Source organism: Morone saxatilis, unplaced genomic scaffold (assembly GCF_004916995.1).
Source record: "Morone saxatilis isolate NCDOM2014 unplaced genomic scaffold, NCSU_SB_2.0 Contig11, whole genome shotgun sequence".
Classification (NCBI taxonomy): domain Eukaryota; kingdom Metazoa; phylum Chordata; class Actinopteri; family Moronidae; genus Morone; species Morone saxatilis.
Genome location: NW_023339663.1, coordinates 20,866,045 through 20,871,498, shown reverse-complemented (window position 1 = coordinate 20,871,498; position 5,454 = coordinate 20,866,045).

Here is a 5,454-nt window from a genome sequence, read left to right as displayed (position 1 = left end):
AAACATTTATGCAGCAAAGGAGCCTCTCGTGCCAAAGGGGCTGACGCTCAGGCGGATCGAACCTTTCGATTGATACTGAAACAATTTGCATACTGATTCTCTTTCAGTGCGCACGGATCCATAACAACACCGGCCAGCTATTCAAATGCGCCTGCATCGAGAAAAGCACGGAGAGAAGCACGGCACCGGAGCAGGAAAAGAGAGGCTTTTTGCGGGACGGATAATTTGCGTTTGGAAACGGAGACGCGTGCCGTGGCTAAGGATGTTTACCTCGGTCAGGATTTGGGACTCTGTCGCCTCTGAAGAAAAGCTGGAACCCGGAGGAGGAGGACGAGGGAGAGGGTGGGACGGGAGAAAACACACACAGAGAGGAGACGAGCGGATACGAGCGCATCCTCTGTTTTTTTGCAACTCATATGTTGGAGTTAAAAGAGTTTATGTACAAGCTCTGTCGCTGCTGTATGGGAGTAAGCTGCATGATGCATGACAGAGAGGATCCTGCGGTAAAGTCGGGGACTACAGTGTGAATGAGTGTGTGTGTGTGTGTGTGTGTGTGTGTCGGTTGGCCGTGCGTGTGCATGTGTTTTTCTTTTTGTGTTCGTTTTTTTTATGTGTGGCGCAGAAGAAGACGAGTTTAAATGCAGACATTTTGCACCCTGGCACCCTGTTGAGAGGAGACGTGGACAAAAGAGTGCCGTCCAAGTCTGACTCACAGCATCAGACTGTTTCTCTGCACGCTGAGGCATCTGCACACAAACTTAACAACATGCAGCTGCTGCGACACATTTCAGCCTGTAATATCTGCATACCGACATCAGTTTATGGCCAAACAGGTTGTCTGGAGCAGAGTTTTCCTCATTAAAGATTCGGCTTCATTAAATGCAGCTATAATACTGCAGTGTTAATCCCGCAGTGGGCAATATCATAACGAATTACGGATTGATTTTCTGCATAATGCAGCTCTGTGCGTCTGCAGAGTCAGGTTGTGGTGTTTTAAATGCGGGCTCAGTCTACTTACACTTGCTTTTCAAATAAGACATAAGCAAGGCTAAGTATTGCTGATAATAGTTGATTAATGAAAGTACATGATCAACTGTGCATGTGCGCGCTCACACACACTGACACACACACTCACACACACTCACACACACAGCTTTAGACTCGGGTTTAGCTGAAAATAAACTGTAATGAAAATGAATTTATCTGAGATAGTAAAGTTCCTCCTGACGAGCTGCGTGTGGTTCATACACGCAAAGACAACAACGGTGCACCGGAAAGGGTGATTATGCCGGGAAACATGTTGTCACGTCTCTTATTAGAAACCAGCCCCACCCTGTAGCTCTTATCAGATGGAAAAATGTTAATCTCATTTGACACAATGCTAAAAAAAAATTATCAGGCCCAAAATTCAAGAATAGTTATTGTTATACTATATTATAATTAGGAACTATCCGGCCAGGTAATGATTTGAATTGTAGTTTGTGTAAAAAGAAATACATAAATACATACACATCTCAGATAATAGTGTGGAAATTGTTCTTTTGTCAGCTATTAGCCTATAATGATTGTAGCCAGCCAGCATTTTCCATAGGCAAGCTACTATTACACCCATCTAAAAGTGTGATCAATTAATTTGCTAAAACAATAAAAAAACAGAGGAAATTATTAGGGCCTCAAAAAATATAGCAGCAAACTACATTTTTAGCAAATCAAATCAAATCTGCAAGACACTTTTCAATTTCACCAAAAACGGAATGTTGATGTTGAAGCCACAGTTTGTTGGAGTAAGAAGTCATTGGGATGTGAAGTGCACATTTAGAGCATCACGGTGGGGCTGGTTTGGCTATCGTTGACACGGTTTTGTTGTCATAATTGGAGTCTCACCAAAGTTACAGGGAGTAATTGGGCGGCATATGGACACCTTAATGTAAAGTGATGCCTTATTAATTTCACATGAGTGCACGAATCAGAAGTGACGCGGAATAACACAAGGGAAGAGGCAGTTGATTTACCCCTGAGCAAGGCAGCAGGTCTGGCATCTGCTGCCCGGCCATGATGGCATTTTTATTAATTGGGGAAAAATTTAAATAAAAAGTAAATTCCTTAATTCAAGTCGTTTCATAAGTATGGCTCTGAGGGTTTTTTTGTTCCTGTTTGGTCACATTATCCACACTTTCTGACTGAAGAAAACTTCTTTACATGCTCTGATGCGGGATTTCAAACTTTTAAAGCTTAAAAAGAAAAAGATCTCTCTTTAGCTCTTAATGTGGCACTGGGTTGTCGCCTGCTAACTGGCTGTCAGTGAGGTCGAAATGGTAATTTTTTTTATCCATGCTGCTTATTTTCTACTTGCTTTTTAAGCCTCAGAATAAGGCAAAACACCTTAAAACAACGCCACGTATAACGCTGTAATACTATTTGTAATTTGTATAAGTAGAGACATGTGTTTTCCTTTAAGAAATAATTCAGCTGTGCATTTTTATAATCGCCTCATTGAAATAAAATAATAATTTGCAAGACTTAGCTATATATATACGCCTAAAATGCCACAGACAAAATACATATAAAAGCATGTATATTTTTAGGTTTGTTTATTCTAACAAATCAAAGGCCTTAGCCTGAGTTCCTCCAGGAATTATAATTTTATTCAGTATTGATTGGCGCGGTGTGGTGTGTTTTCAAGGCCTTTACTTCAAATATGCTGTAAAGGCCAGCCACAAATACTGCAATGCACATTTTTAGAAACCCGCACAGAGAGGAAGCATTTCATGTCTGCTCAAATATTTTAACGTTCAACATATCTGTATTTTCCACTAACATTCTGGATTTTTCATGAAATAGACTTTCAGGGTAACAACATTTATGGAACTCGAGACTTAAAAGGTGAAGCAATAAATCAGTTTGTGGGTTCAAAAGGATAAAACAGGAGCAATGCCATTTATTTTCAAAAAGCTAATTCAGTTTCCCCCATGCATGCGCCCTTATATCATATGGGCTCGTCGGCCATCAATGACCATAGGCCAAACTCAAGTAGCCCCATTTATAAAAGTTTAGTTTCACCAGATGCCATTTAGCAAAGGCTTATTCCTAAACAAGCTGTAATTGTCATTTTGAACATCTATAACGCTTGCAACGCTGTGTCACTTTGCAGAGCTGGCGAAATATTGATCCACGGTCCTCTCTGCAAGGCATTATATTGTTTCTGCTCGGATATGCTGCTGTGGGCTTCACGGGAAAGATGGCCCTGATTAATAATCAGTGTGGAACCTGTAAGTAATTGACACAGTGGCTTCAGGTGACTATTTGTGTGGCCTCACTATGCTCTGGCATATACTTTATTTGTATTTTTTATTTATTTTTACATAAGGTTGGATTATACAAACGAAAGAATACATTTTCTCTTCTGCATATGCACACCGGCACTTGCTCTTGTTCTTACTTGTTGGTCTGTGCCTCTGTCTCCTTTGAACTAATTGAATAGAATTCTCCTTGAAATGTATCCTCTTTCAGAAGTGCTCAGAAAACCGTTTCCCTTATATTCTCTGCAAAGCAAATGTCACCGGCTCTTAAGGCCAGGCCTATCTCGGCACAATGGCCATAGAGAGAGCCAACACACATAAACACACAGCTCAAGCCCGTGCAGACATGGCAGGAGTCTATCGATCCGTATGAGAATGTGTAGATGAGGTTTGCTGCCATGTAAGGCCAAACCTTGGCCTTTCATACTCCTCTGTCTTTCTGCATCTCGTTTGTCTCTCTGAGTCTCTGCGCGGGTCCGCAGCGAAAGGAAAAGCAGCGTAAACTGGCCTACAAATAAAAGTTATATCAGAAAGAGAGCTATTCAATTTTATAGAATAAGGGGAAATTATCTTTATATTAGGAATTTAAAAAATCGTATCTTATTCAAATTAATTTAAAGTGTAGGTAGCCCAATCTGGGGCAGGATAGAGTTTTTAATTAATAAGTGTGTATATTCTCTGTGTTTTTGTTTCCCTGTTGTCAGCCCTATTTGCCTGCCTCTATTATGTCCACAGGACTACACGGTTGGACAGCCACACTTCGAGGAATTAGTTGTCTTTTGTCTCGACACACGTCACACACACGCCGTTGACATTGACTTCACATCAGAGACAGTTTAACTTCTTCTCTTTTTTTTTTCTTTTTTTCTTTTATTTAACTCGTTCAACCGAGCGCTGGCTCTATTGTGGGGACCCTGACAGATGCGGGGCCCCTAGCAGGTCCAGGACAGGGAAAAGTCTGAAAGGTTAATCTGTCCCCCCGCAGATGTTGGCTTTGGGAGTCTTGAAGCGTCACCTTTGACATGTCCCTCATTCAGCAGGGGGTCCAGCAGGACACTGACCGCTGCAAGCTGTCACCTCGGCCGGCCGAGGACGCCCTGCGCTACCGCTCTATTAGGCTAAACGGCCCCTGACATGTAAGCAGGGGCCCGGCTTTCATCGGGCTGCAGGTTTGAGGAGTTTGACACTCGTGCAGCATAATGCGTTACTACAACACTGGGATACCAGTCATGTTACGTGTCAGCATGTCATTTCCTCCTGGGCCTTGGGTTGTAGAGAGATGCTGTAATGCTGTAAATGTGTTTGTGAGTTTGTAACGTTTGGAAGTTCCTGCAAAAATAAATAATCTCTTATTTGAATAAAAGTTCGTGTTGGCTCTTTTCAAATCACTCTCAAACTTAAGAATGACATGTGCATGTGTCCAACTCCAAATAGGACAAGCGTGTGCACTGACACACACACACACACACACAGTGCTGGGCTTGGTTCGTTAAGCCTAATGGTTGAACAATAGACACATCTGCTCATCTTTTTCTATCAAAAGAGAAGGTACTACAGTCTTCCTCGTTTGGTTAAACCGCCACATATTTGGCGGGGGGGCGGGGGGGGGGGGCAGCTGAAGTAGCAATCATAAAACAAGAATGGCTCTATGTTGTGCGCATGAATACATAGGATCTAACTTTAGTGGCAGCCCTTCAGCTAATAATCCTGCTTTGTTGCAATTCCTCTTTTTCTTTTATGTTTTCCTGAGAAGAGTGTTTCACTGGAGGTGTTGAGGTTTTGACTCCCAGACCTCACTAGTTAAAAATCAACTCCAAATGAACCCGGAAGTTTACTTCATTTGCACCTAATAATTTAAGGAGGACTGGGGATAATGCCTCATTATATCCCTAATGAATCCAACCTTTTCTAAATGACAAACGGCAGTCAGACACTGGGCGCTGTATCCGGTCCATTTCCACTGGTAGATCCTCGGAGGGTTTTATTACAGATCCGTCTATTTGCATTTTTTAACATTTCAGTGGCTGCTGCATATGGCTTAATGGGAGGATAGCTTTTAGCAGGTGGCTTGATACCTCCCTTCCTTAATAAGGTAGCTGACGTCAGAGCCATGGGGGCGGTGTGTGTGCGCGCGTGTGTGTTTGAGAGAGAGAGA